At 42.1% G+C, this 14,681-nt stretch overlaps 2 protein-coding genes across 4 annotated transcripts in view; one reads left to right on the plus strand and one right to left on the minus strand.

The window, feature by feature from the left end:
* IMMP2L (inner mitochondrial membrane peptidase subunit 2) overlaps positions 1 to 14,681 on the minus strand; it is a 487,068-nt gene that overhangs the window by 269,886 nt on the left and 202,501 nt on the right. The window lies entirely within an intron of this gene.
* The window catches only part of LRRN3 (leucine rich repeat neuronal 3), a 45,205-nt gene continuing 30,708 nt past the window's right edge, over positions 185 to 14,681 (plus strand). For 2 of the 3 annotated variants that reach the window (XM_081877927.1, XM_081877926.1), the window contains exon 1: positions 333 to 758. The gene's annotated coding sequence lies outside the window, so the exon portion shown is untranslated. Of the gene's footprint in view, positions 759 to 906; positions 1,141 to 14,681 lie in introns of those variants that run through there. The other variant, XR_014160508.1, reaches the window with a different exon arrangement.

A 14,681-nucleotide genomic window follows, 5' to 3' on the forward strand; every position in this document is an offset into this window, starting at 1 on the left:
ACAACTCTGCAAAAAAAGAGAGAGAGAAAGAGAAATGCTTTTTCATTTATTAATGAGCTTGCATAGCCTGAGAAGAGATTTACCAGTACCTAGTTTGGATCATGCTCTTTGAACGCTCTCTCGGTCCTTGCCCTAAACCCATTAAATACAGCCCAGCGCATCCAATCATGCCTCTTTCTTTGGTGTCTGGGAAAAGAATGCCGAGAAGCCGAGAATGGGTCTCTTCCCCCGCTTATTTGTACCCTAAGCAGCAATGTCATCTAACAGACAGGTTGCCTCCACCAACCAGACCCCAGCAGCTACGTCTTGGCACTCTCCGGCTATTGGCTGTTCTCTGGGGAGTGGAGGGTATTCAGTTATTAATGACCGCTGAGCAGGCAGCACCATGTCAGTGTGACAACTGATCGGGTGAACGATGCACCAGTAACCACCATGGAAACGAGGAGGAGGAGGAAGAAAAGCTAGCGAGCATCTCTCTTTTCTCCCCTCCTCTCTCTCTTCTCCTCCCCCTCCTGCATTGGATTGTGAGCTTCCGACAGCCAGCGACACAGAGCTCTCTGCTCAAAGTAAAAGGATCTGAGCCTGCTGCACGGAGATTTCCCTCCTATTACAGGATCTATAGAGACAACCATCGTCCGCCCTATCTCTGCGTGCCCAGACCGGTCTCCTCAGCATCACACCAGCGGTATGTGGTCACCTGAACTAACGGATTCAAATATGCAGGAGGCGTCCAGGACTGAAACTACTCTTTTTGCAAGGTAAGTGCCTTGTTTATCAGAAGTTGTGGGGGTTTTTTTTGTTGTTTTTTTTTTGATGCTGTTTACTATTTGTGCATTTCTTCTCTGCTTTAGTTGAAACCCTTTATAGACTTTCTTCCCCTCCCTCCTCCACATTTTACTCTTTCAGAGAGAAATACAAAGGAACCCCTGTGTGCTCCGAGAGTCTCACCACCTCCACCAAATCCTCATTAATCTAAAACATTTTTATTTTTTTAATTTATTTTTTGCAGGACACTCACTCAGATGGGTGTTTTACTCAGCTAAAACAAAAATGAAAAAAGCAGTATGTATAATCCGATTCTCGGGGTATTCAGTGCAAAAAATAAAACAGCACACTTTCTCTGTGTTTGGGAGCCAATTACATGAGACGCCGGGCTGCCTTTTTAACCTGCTTCCAATAGCTGGATTACAGCAAAATGCCACTATATGTCACATTGGGAGCTAAAAGCCACCGAGCAAGAAGGCTGAATGAGAATATCGCAAACAGTTATTGAATTTCTGCCAGACTACATTTTAAGGACTGTGGCAAATGACTTATAGACACACATGCATGCACGCAAACACACACACACACACACACACACACACACACACACACACACACAGACAACCCTGACAGTCAGAAAGGCCAGTAGGGAATGTCTGTTGCAGCTGGAACTGACATATGCAAGGTAAAAAGGACAGCATTAACCAGAAGAGGTCTAAGCTTCTGTGGTCATTCAAAGGATCACAACACAATGCCAGCAAGTGCATTTTTCACTGGAGAACACTGTGAGTTCTGACCTTTTATCATATACCCTGTGCTGTTCCCCCCTGCCCCACAGAAAAGCTCAGAAGTGTTTTCTTTCAAAAGGGGGTGGGGGGAACCTTGGTTTCTAATAGTTCTGCCCCGTTTTGACCAGCATTGCCATTTGGAATCAGCAAAACGGTCTGCTTGAGAATAAAGGCAGAAGACAACCTACCTATAAAGTAGGTAATGGAAACTGACTTGTCAGGCTAGCCTGTGTGTGTATGTAAAACAGAGAGAGAAGGGGAGATTAATATATCTAATGTAAGCAAACGCTTGCTACATCCCTTAACATAATACAGCCATTAAAGTACAACAGCAGAAATTATTATTATTATTATTATTATTATTATTATTATTATTATTATTAGGTTCCCATTAATATATCTGTTAAGAGGTATCACTTCACAATGAGGGAAAGAAAAATGGCAAATGACAGCAGCTGAATAATATGATAAAAATAGTTTTTAAAAATTTATTTGTTATAGACCTTATACAGTGTGTGGACACGTTTTGAAACCAACCGAGGAGCCACATATCTCCTCAAATGGATCCCTCCTCTGCTCTCCTTCCCATGTAAAACACCGGAGGGAACTTCTTCTCCCATCCCCACCCCCCTTCCCATTGCCAAAGCAGCTATTTTCCTGGACAACTCCAACCCGAAAGTTAATCTTGGTTCTGCAGTGTAAAATTGAAAGGGGGGGAAAGAAACCCAGCAGAAACGACAAGTCATCTTCTCCCTACCTGTCACTTTCTCATAAATATGTCAGGAAGTGGGGAGCTTAACAGTATGTTTGGCGAGAAGTCGATTAATTCAGTTGACCTTTCTAAATGATGGCAATAAAGCAGCCCCGGCAATATGCCACCACATTTGATTGTCGCTCAGATAATGAATGAGTTTTAAGGCAGCCTTCCTTTCCCTGTTCAGGCTAGGAAAGGTGGTGATGCATTTGCTCCTGTTACTGGCAAGCTTGCTTGTCATTCTTCAGAAGCTGCATAAAACCCAGCGGCTTGCTTGTGTGTGTGTGTGTGTTTTCTTTTTAAAAGAACCCTTGAGCCTGATTCATCACCCAGAAGCGAAACAACCATTGCATGAAATCTACCTTGGCGAGCACATTTCCTCTCTTTCAAGGAGAGCTGCAAACCTCCTGCTTCCAGCTCATGCAAATATGTTACACTGCAGTAATGAAATAAATCATACTGCATCTTTGGTGATGTATTTAGTGCACTGCTTGAATGAAAGCAGGGTCAGGGGGAGTGGGGGTTGAATGCCCGCACCCGATACGTACTCAGGACTTTTGTGGCTCATTTTTATGTAGTCAATAACATTCCAAACTGCCTTTGGTCACTTTACGTCTAGGCTACCTTGTTCCACATAGTAGTGGTGTAGAAATAGGCAAATGGTGTGGTAGTATGCCGTAGAGCTTGTCAAAATCCCATGTTTGTGAATATCACCCCTGCAAAAAAGAGCAAGGAGTCACACTCATGCATGTCCAAAGAACAATCAAGGTAGTTTTAGCCATGGCTATATACCAATGTTACAGGTGATCCTGTCTTTTGAAGAACATGCTGCAAACCCTGCTGGAATAATGGGATAATATATAATGTTAAAGGACGACTACCTGCCTGCAAGCCTGTGAGTTTAAATTTTTTCTCCCCAGAGAGTTGGTAGTGGTATCAGTACATTTGGAACAACCAGGTACATGTGGTTTGGAGGGGTATCTGTTTATTAAATTGCAGCCTATACAAACACACTAGGTAGGTAAGTACCCATTAATACCTCTCCTAGATGAAGCTGGTGTGTTACCAGTGTACCACGCCAAAATTCTCTATTGAAAAGATTAAAAAGATGATGCTCATTGTTGAGATATGTATGAAATTCATGCTGGAGCTGTTAACTGAGGTGAGCTTGTGTTCATGAATATCACTCCTGCAAGGAGGAAGAGAGGGAGTGCTACTGGTTCATGCCAGCAAATCACTCATTTTTCATCAGGCATATGGACGTAACCCAATCTTTGGATTTGAATTACAGTCAATTACAGACCCACATGCTTTCTCCCAACCAGTTCCTGACTAATACATAGTAGTAAACATCTGTTGCCACAGCCAGAAAGGCTGCTGCAACTTTTGAACAGAGTATGCACATACAAGCTCATTCAATAGCTAACTTTAGTGCTAACTCTTGTGAGAGAAGAAGATAAGACAAGCTTGTGTTTAGAAAAAGCAAAAGTAATATTATCCAAAAAGTGGCAACTGATAAACCCTATGGTTTTCCTTTCCAGCATCATAAAAAAATACAGTTTAGGCAAGTTAAGCAGCAATTTTGGGAATTCCTCATTTAATGGCAACTTTTGGTGCTGTAAAACAGATCAAAAACTTTTTACCCCACTGTCAGAAGCTGATTGTTTCCAAACTAAACTTCTAAAATGTGACAAGAAAAATGGCACAATTTATAAAGTGTTTTGCACAAACGTGTTCAAAAAGAGAGAACTTGTAAGAGACTTTTAAATATGTTGGCACAATAATATTAGTCTAATACTACAACTTAATGAAAACCAGAACTCACTCAAGGTAATACAGAATGCAATCACCCTAGCTGAGGAGAAATCACAGTAACACAGAAAAGTTCAATTATAGCAAGGTCAAATTCATCTTGAAAAGAGGAAATGCTGGCCTGTGCAATTTGAAAAAGTAATCTGATATGTTTATACTGATTAGAGATCAGAACTGCTTTTTGTAAGGTATGGCCAATGAGAAAACATCATTTATGCCATTCTTTGTCTGCAGCTGATGCATTAGTCAACAGATGGATGATTTTCCTCCTCCTTTCTGGGTTACACTAGGTGTTGCTCTAGACATTGAGAGCATAGAAACATGATCTCAGTCGTGGTGTAGTACAAACCAGAGTTATCTACCAAGTCCCATCAGACCTTAGCCAGTGCCATATTGGAGTGATTTAGAATAGTTTTCTCATTCCTTGGAAAGAATTTCTAGGCCTTTTCAGGTTGGCACACAATCAGCAACCACTCTGCCAGTTACAAAATAAGACGAACAAAGCTCCATCTGTGTCTAGTAGCAACCTCCTTGAAACCTTAGCTAACTAGGATTTGAATGCTCTGACATCTTTTTCCCAACAAACATGCACACTATAATCCCATTTATTATAGGAAACTATAAGAAATAACAAGAGCAGTAAGCGTGTTTGTAGGCTGTCCCACAGCAGACTGCAAGTAGATGCTTAGATAATTAAAACGTTCCACCTTAAAAAAAACCCTTCAAAGAGAAAAGTAGTCATCAAGGAAAAGGACTCTAGCAGAGCCTTCTTCCTGACATGCCACTTTTCTGTGGGTGGCTATATTTTTTTGTTTGATCTAGACTAACACTATATCACATGAGCACTCAATTTAGCCCAGCGGCAGATTTGCCATCTCCCCCCAAATGTAACCATATCCATATAATTGCACACCTTTACATTTGCAATGTCTCTTTCTCCATCTACACAGAGGTGCTTCTTTCCATACTCTGTGGTACATACCACCACACAGTGTTGGTTCTAGGTTTCAGAAGGCCCTTGGGCAAAGTGTTCTTGGTGGGACCCCTTCCTCCGGGTGACCCCTACCTCTTCTTCCTTACATGAGTGGACCCACCTGAGTGGGATTGGCAGCAGTCCCCCAGCTGGCACAGGAGCCTTGGCAAGCAACTGGTAATGGCAGCTTTGGGTGCTTGCCTGGATCAGACACATGCATGATAACCAACTGTAGCCCACCTAGACCCCTATCCCTCTATGTCAGGGTTTCCCAAAATTGGGTTTCCAGCTGTTGTTGGACTACAACTCCCATCATCCCGGGCCAGTGGTTAGGGATGATGGGAATTGTAGACCCAAAGCAGCTGGAGACCCAAGTTTGGGAAACACTACTCTACATGGACAGGTTATGTGTGCATTCTCCATAAGGTGTAGTGACTGTTGTTATGCATATTATTGTTATTGTTATTATTTATTAAAATTCTGTACCACCCGTCATCTGAAGATCACATGGTGGTTTACAAGATAAAAGCACAAAATAAATACAATAATAATGAACAAAAACAATGCACACCCACCCCAAAGTTTAAAAGGCTTTAAAAGGGTTTTTTTTAATTAGCCAAAGGCCTGCTTAGAGAGAAAAGTTTTCACCTGCCACCTAAGGAGATACAGTATAATGAAGACACCAGGTGAGCCTCCCTGGGGAGAGCATTCCGCAAGCCAAGAGCCACCACAGAAAAGGCCCATTCTCGTGTTGTGTTGCTGTCCTCAAGATCTCTTTAGGAGAACACACTCTAAGAATCATAGAATCATAGAGGTGGAAGAGACCACAAGGGCCATCGAGTCCAACCCCCTGCCAAGCAGGAAACACCATCAGAGCACTCCTGACATATGGTTGTCAAGCCTCTGCTTAAAGACCTCCAAAGAAGGAGACTCCACCACACTCCTTGGCAGCAAATTCCACTGTCGAACAGCTCTTACTGTCAGGAAGTTCTTCCTAATGTTTAGGTGGAATCTTCTTTCTTGTAGTTTGGAACCATTGCTCCGTGTCCGCTTCTCTGGAGCAGCAGAAAACAACCTTTCTCCCTCCTCTATGTGACATCCTTTTATATATTTGAACATGGCTATCATATCACCCCTTAACCTCCTCTTCTCCAGGCTAAACATGCCCAGCTCCCTTAGCCGTTCCTCATAAGGCATCGTTTCCAGGCCTTTGACCATTTTGCTTGCCCTCCTCTGGACACGTTCCAGTTTGTCAGTGTCCTTCTTGAACTGTGGTGCCCAGAACTGGACACAGAAGAAGGACCTTGGATGATGATTTCAGATCCAGGTCAGTTTCTACGGGCATAGGTGGTCCTTGAGATATTGTGGTCCTGAGCTGTTTAAGGCTTTATGGGTCGAAACCAGCACTTTGAATTGGGCCCGGAAACAATTTCCCAGCCAATGCAGTTGGGCCAGGATTGGTGTCATACGCTCAAACTGTCTTGCCTCACTGAGCATCCTGACCACCGAAATCTGCAGAAGTTTCTGCAAGAATCTAATCTAGAGGTTACCAGAGCATACACACCAGCTGATGGCATATATATATGCTTCTTATAGGTCAGAGCCTTGGGTCCCCAGTTGTTGGTAGACTACAACTCACATCATCCCTGGCCAGCTTAGCCACTGGTCAGGAATGGTGGAAGTTACAGGCTAACAGCATCTGGGAACCCAAGGCTGAAGAACACTGTGACGACCAAGGGTACGAGTCAGGGCACTCCACCTCATTAAGCAACACAATCTGGTATAAGAGTATATACCTGGTATATTGTGATGTGAAATGCTGGGGTAGTTTGAGCAAGCTGAATGAACTAAAATGCAAATGGCATGGGTGACCACCTTGAAAGATTTAACATTTGATAGAACCACCATCAAGATATAGTGTTTGAAAATCACAAGGGCTAAAGGCTCAGTTTAAAAGTTTAGTGGCCTCCATGGAATTGCTTTGATCGCTCCAACAGGTCAATGACTTGGCAGGAATAGACTGTAGGTGGCAATTTATGAATGGGCACCTCAACATAAGGTCTGTCAAATGCTACCATAGTTTGTGCCTTACAGCAGCATTGAAAGGGGGGGGCATGCGATACAGCTGTGCAAATCATGGTGGCTGCACATAGAAACCACCACTCATACAATCAGTGCTTCCCCACAATCCCTGCCAAGTTGCAAGCCCCCCATGGGACCACAGAACATCTGAACTGGGTCCATGACTTCCTAACCTACATGCTTCCTTGCCAAATCGTGCCTGTCTGTATTTGTGGAAACAAAAGATGCAATCCAAGAAAATCAGCATTAAAGTAAAGCAGCGACATTATGAGCAACTGTTGCTGTTCACAGAAAAGGCATAAGCCAAATTCCATTCTGGCAAAAGCCTGCTGACTTTTAGAGATTTTTTTTTTAAAAAAAATTCTCCACAGTATTTATATCAAGCTGGGTAACAGCTCAGAATAACATATCTGTGAATCTGTTACAATCATGTTAAGCGAAAAAGAAACCACTTACCAGTATCCCTTGCTGCTAAAAAATCTCTATTTAAACACTGCAATAGTTGAACAAAATGCTAAAGAGGGTGGGGGGGGAGCTTTTCAAAATGCCTACTATTTACTTGCATTATCCCAGGAGTCTTTACCAGGAGGCTCTTGTCATGTGAATAACTGCTGTGCAAGAAAATGCATTATAATCTACAAAACATTTTGTAAGGGGGAAAAAAGGTTAGGTTCAACTGTAGCGAGAATTCCCTGGATATCTGGCTACCTGCATTAAGGAAAAAAATGACTGTTTGCACAGTGCTGTATCTAGAGGCCTGGCAATTTTTGCAATGGCTTGCTGAATAAATTAGAGACTCACAGCATGTAACTTACATATGAACAACTACCAAAAATATCCACTGGGAATTGCTTCACTACTCCACTTAGAATTGAAAGCTACAACAGTGTAGGAAGTGTCAAAGGAAAGAAAGCAGAAATAATCTCCTTGTGTTCCCCATGCAAGAAGGCAGCAGGGGAGTGTTTGAATCAACGTCAAGGTCTAAGAGAGGCTCTGCCCCACCAACACCACCTAGGAAGAGTGGAGGAAAGGGCAAAACAACAAGTTAAAATGTTTCCCCCGATAAGCATAGACCTAGTAATTGCTTTAACCCTAAACAGAGGTTGGCTCAAACTGATTGCCTCCAGCAAACCTCAGTTTGTGGAAAGTACAGATATTTAAATTATATTTTGTTTCTGCTATATACAGAACATGGTGATCTCTGCTGTAAAATCTCTCTATATATTAACATCCTTGCTTTTTAAATTTCATTTTCTGCCTTGAGTTGGATGCCTTTGCGCAGGACAAGCTCAGTCCACATGTAGGTATTTGCAATAGTTAAGTGCAAGAAAAGAATGTACAGCAAATTGCTACGCGTGCAGCCCAATCCTATGCACGCTTACTAGGGCATAAGTGAGAAATTAAATCCCAATGAGTTCAATGAGGATAACTTGTAGGGATGATCGTGGAGTGGGGAGTGGGGTCCGGAGGGAGCACCTGCACGCGTGACCTTGGGGTGCGGAGCACACACACCCCTCACAGACAAAGCCACGGCTGTCTGAACACCGTGCCCTCTGTCTAACCCTTTGTGATCTCAGTAGTCTGCGGTGTCCTGTCTGTAACCTTTGTCTCTGAGACCTTTTGCCTCCTTCGTCATACAATGTGCAAAGGGAAAATGACGCGGTGGAAACAGGTGCCAAAATAACTTTGTACCACCCCACAATCTCGGGACCGGAAGATGTGTAAAGTTCACAGCCCAAAATGTATCTGCCTGGTTTGCATATTTGTGTCAATAAAAGGAGGCTCCACAGGGCTGGCCAGCAGCTCGCTTTCAGCTCACCTGTGCGCAGCTCACCTGCATTATCAACTCCTGCCTCACATCCATCACTTCATAACTCCCAAGCACATGTTCCTAGTGGCAGTGGCATGTTCCTAGCTGCAGCCACTCTTCATAATCCTATGCATGTTTCCTCAGACGTATACCCCAGGAAAGTGTGTGCACAGTTATGTGGGACTAAGTCCAACTGAACACAGCAGAACTTACTGCTGAGGAAACATACATGAGAATACAATGTGAATCATCTACAAGTCAAGCATGGAATCGTTCCACAAATCAGCATAACGATGATATGTGATATGTAACATGTGACATGTGACAATTGTAATGGCATAAACCTTAAGAGAGTGTGCCTCTTCCCCAGGGCTTGGTGAAAAGTCAGCCCCAAAGTTAGTTTAAAATATTTCATTCTAAGCAGACATTTGCTGACAGTGCCAGTGTCGGGGGTCACGCATTTTGCCAAGCATCCGTATTTCACATGGATAATTTGTGAACGTGTCAGAGATGTGTGTGGCTAATAGCAGATATCTGACAAGTCAAATCTCTAAGAGATTTTCTTCTTAGCTAGATGGATCCAGTCTAGTGCTGACAGGTAGCATTGCCTGATTCACCACAGTTAATTCTCATCTACCCACAACCTAATGACCCTAAATAAAGCAGCTTCCCTCTGACAGTTCCTTTCTAGAAGAAAATGTGCCATGAAGGTGGAGGGAAGGAGAACATGCTACAGAAAAATATGTAACTTCATCTCTCCAACAACAACAGACCTTCCAGACGTTCCTATTTTAGAGAGATAGTCCTAGATTTACAGAAGCCACCCCAGTTTCTGATTTGAGCCTGCAATGTCCCACTTTTACTTAGGACATCCCTATTTTCATCAGAGAAATGTTGGAGGGCATGGAGTTATCCGACCACTGAACCACCTGAAGGCAGCCCTCAATATGAAAGTGTTTAATGTTTAATGTTTTATTATGCTTTTATCTATTATGTTTTATGTTAGAAACTGCCCAGAGTTGCTAGGCCAACCCAGTCAGATGGGTAGGGTATATTAGTTATAGTTACAGTTATAGTTAGTTAGTTATAGTTATAGTTACAGTAATAATAATGGAATAGGACATCCCTATTTTCATTGGTGAAATGTTGGAGGGCATGCAACAACAGTTTAACAGAAAAAGAAGCACTCTCACTCGGACTACAAAGTCTTACTCGGACTTTGTAGTCAAAGGGACAAAATGTAGGATTAAGAAAAACTAAAATGAGAGGAGGTAAGTTCTGTTAGTATGCCCTCTGGTACATGTAGGATCAACCCAAGAAAAACACTGTTTGTGGGTTTATGGTTTCTGCAAAGCTCAGGCAATGTGACTCAGACAACCTCACGGTTATGGAGGAAAGGGATCATTTAGCTGTTTCTCAACAATGATGTTTCCTTCGCCCTGTCCCACCACCAGCCTAACACCCCCAATCAATGTCCTATTGGCACAATTTGGTTTGTCCGGAGAACAGCCAGACAATTAAGAGGGTTCTAGCAGTCATTTGTATCTTCATCCTGCTTACCTATTGTCTAATCTAGCCTTGAGTAGGAACAAGGTGTGGAATCGCACATTATACGCCTCATTATAGTGACTGGGAGTAGGATAGGTTGGCAATATGTCAAAAATTCCCATAAAGACACAAACCAAGGGGCTTGGCCTGACATAGTGCTTGGGCTATATCTGATCTTAAGAGTCAGTCCCTATCTTGAATGCCAAGCTTAGGTGGAATTCATTATGAAGAAGAGCATAGTTTTTCAATAATAAATAACTCTGGGAAGCTGCCAACCCTCCAGGACTGCTTGAAAAATTAACCACTGGCTTATGGAGCCACTACCCTGGACCTTGAGAACCAGGCAGGATTCATTGTTAAGATACAGAAGAGAGAAGAGAAGGAAAGAAGAAGAAAGGAGTGATTCAATTACTGTGGTGACATATGTTTGTATGATGTAACTAAAGTAAAAAGTCATTTCGATACACATACATTGCTACGTGGCGATCCTGAACAAAATTGACTTTACAGTTAGTCCCACTTATTTCAATCAAATTGGCATTGAAACAGGCATGCTGATGACTGCAGCCTATATCTGCCTTCAGGTATTGATTTAAACCACTAGGGCTTAGCTCTGGAGCTTGTTTTAAACACTAAAAGCCAAGTCCTGGGGTACTTGAAGCAATTGTGAAAACAGAGGTCACTGGAGCACATGCAGAGTGTTTTGGCTCCACAGAAACACTGTAGCCAGCTCACATTTGTAAAATACAATGGTACCTTACAGATTACAGATGCTTCAGGTTACAGACGCTTCAGGTTACAGACTCTGCTAACCCAGAAATAGTACCTCTGGTTAAGAACTTTGCTTCAGGATGTGAACAGAAATCGCGCGGTGGTGGCACGGCGGCAGCGGGAGGCCCCCATTAGCTAAAGTGGTAGCTTAGGTTCAGAACAGTTCAGGTTAAGAACGGACCTCCAGAACGAATTGAGTTCTTAACCAGAGGTAACACTGTATTAATGGCATGGTGTACTAGGACAAAGGACATTATTCTATGGCAGGCTCAAACCTCAGCACCTCTCATTTAAAAATGCAAACAAATTAAGACGAATGATTTCAGCCCTGTGATTAGACTTTTAAAGGTCTAATAGGATGTTTACCTGGATACAAAGGTATGAGAGAGGGAGGGAGGAAAGTAGGCAGGTAGAGTTCATTCTACCATGGTAATTGTATATAAGATAGCCCAATATGCAATACATCAAACATAATTCAGTTGATGTTTACTCAGAAGCAAGTCCTATTGTGTTCCATGGGGTTTACTCCAAGGAAAGTGTGCCTAAGTACTGAGCTTCACAGTGCAGGAGTTTAGGACAAAAAGCATTTTGTCTCATAGGTTCTATAAAGGCAGGAAGGCAATTGTAGCAGTTGCCTTCTGGGATCAGGCAAAGATAAACCACTTGATCTATAGAAGGGAAGATCTGAAGACCCAGTTCCTGTCCGCGAGAAAACTAGAACAATTTCTGAAACCTTCTAAAGCTTTCTTGATGTTCATAAAGCCTTGCCTCTTCTCCATAGCCAAGCTTACTGGGGGCAAAAAGATTTAAGTCCTATACATAACACTTTTTAGAATACTATGTAAAACTCTCCTCAGGCAAATATGTCACAGAAAGTACTGCACTGTATTTTTTCCAGCCTAGCATGCACATATTTTAAAATGACTCTTTTAAACAGTACTCACCTTTTGACATAAGAAACAGGGACCCACTTCCCCTCCTTCATCTGCTTATTGATTAAAAGGTATATTCAAGAATCAGGAACAATGTCTATAATTATTATTATTTTTCTGTCTTACTCTAACGGTTTTGCACCTGCAAATAGGAAGGCAGTGTGACCGAACTAATATAAAGATGTTCAAATACCACATTCTAAAATGCAATATTATATCATGGTATATCATGATATGAGAGTCAACATGATACAGCGGTTAGAGCCTTTGGACACCCAGGTTACACATTAAAATGTGAAACTCCCTGGAGCAGCTTTGACCAGGCACACTCTCTCTGCCTAACCCTAATTAGCAGGGGTTTTGTGAGGATGTAATTGGGGGAAGCCCTGTATATCACAATGTGCTCCTTAGGAAAAGATTGGGATAAAAATTTGATGGATCAATATGTAGAATAAGATGGGAAGGAGATCTGGGGTGGCCCATTCCACTCTCACAATGGAACAGGATTTGTAGTTGCTTTCTATTATGGCACCAACTCAGTCTGGAATCCTTAACAATAAATATCCCTGCTTTCATTTATTTTATTGATTTCTCTTTCAACGTTAGCAACATTTTGATATGGTTCTGTGAAGAACTTTGTTATTGGGGAAATTTTATACTGCAAACAAATGCAACAACAAAATAATTAAAATGCAATTCTCAGTAGCACGTCAAAAGCATCCTACCTAATTTTCAGAGTGCCCTGAGAATTGCTGTCATTTGATTCAACACCACCTTCAGTTAGCAATGGCATCACTCCCTTTGATTCTACTGCATGCAACAGGGCCTTCTTTTCATTCCCTTATTGGTCTTTATATCACATTTCTTGCTGGGAAGCTCATCACTTTGGCTTGACCCAATTTCAGCTTGCTAGATTGAAACATAAGGACTGCTTCAGAGCTGTGGTTTACCCAACAGCTATCCATCAACCAAGCACAGTGGATATGAACCCATGGGGAAACAAATAGAGTCCCTGAAGGTGGGGGTGCGTGTGGATTTCACAAGTGTTTCCTAGTAATGAACTTGGAAGGAAGAAGGAAACACTGGAATCAGCTGCCTAGGGAGACCACAAAGTATTTCTTTGAAGGTTTTAAATCACTGGGATATCAGATAGCCTATCCCAGGATTGTGAAGAGCTGGTTGATCCAGTGGTTCTGTTCTATCGTACATTTTTTGTGTCACCTTTTTATTTTCTATCCAGAGTTAGCCTTGAAACTCATGATCCTTCACTAACACCACAGACACCACTGGGACATTTCTCCTTTTGAAGCACTTTATTCTGAAAAATCTTTAGAAACAGAAATCTTTAAAGTAGGGATGGAGAACCTGTGGTCATCCATTTATTTTATTTTTTAAAAAATTCTACCCCCTCTTAATCATAGATCATTGGGGTATTTGAATCCTAGCCTGAGCCAAGGTGTGTCACAACAGGAGCACCACCACCATGCAAATATAGAGTAAAAGTTTAAGAAATGTGCCCCTAAATGCATGTTTGGGTTAAATGTGGGTCCAGGGGACTGAAAAGGTTGAAAATATCTATGGTAGATGACAATTCCAGAGTGGATAACAATAAAACGTAAATGAAAACATCAGCATCAATAGCATACAGTAAGGCAGAACAAAATGTTATTGGATTTTAACTGCCATCTGTCCCCACCAGCCCAGGTAACTGTCAGGAATTATGGGAATTATAGTCCAACAGGGTCACAGGTTCCCCTTCCCAGGTTTTAAATGATACTCTCTTATTCTTACAGGCTCACAACCCTGCAGAATGTAACAGGGTGTTCAGTTCTCTACCCCTGGTTTTAAAATGAGCAATATCAGAAAATTCTACCTCATCCCATACAGAAAAGTGGCAGGTACAAAGGTTAAGTCCATATGGGCTTTTCTTCTATGTTTTTCTTTACTTGGGGATTTTCACCTGCTCATTTTCTTTTCCATAAGTTAAGTTAAAGGAAGCTGTTCGTATCTGCCCTGCACCTGCATTAGTATAAAGTAAATATTTTCATGCAGTCATGCTGTGGGCAAGGAATGAGAAAGCCATGCTCACTGGAAATGCCACAGCATCACACTCAGGTGAACATATGTTTGGTACTTTAATGGGTAAAGCATGGGTCAACATGATCTCACATATGGCTAAAATCTCATTCCTTCTGTGGTGTTGCTCACAAAACCAGTTCGGAATAGAAATAATGTTTGTTGACTAGATCTGGACAATCATTGTTGCATGACTATTCTGCTATGATCATAATTTGCAACTCAAAGTATATTTTTGGTGCCACCACAAAGCTGTAGTTGTCTGCTTGGGGGTAATAAATGTGGGCTCTGAAGCACAGTATGACTCCAGGACTAGCAATGCCCATCTGAAGACTCTTAATCTCAGTGTTGGGGGGGTTGAGCCCTGTGT

This window comes from Podarcis erhardii, assembly GCF_964252035.2.
Source record: "Podarcis erhardii genome assembly, chromosome: 10".
In the NCBI taxonomy this organism is placed as follows: Eukaryota; Metazoa; Chordata; class Lepidosauria; order Squamata; family Lacertidae; genus Podarcis; species Podarcis erhardii.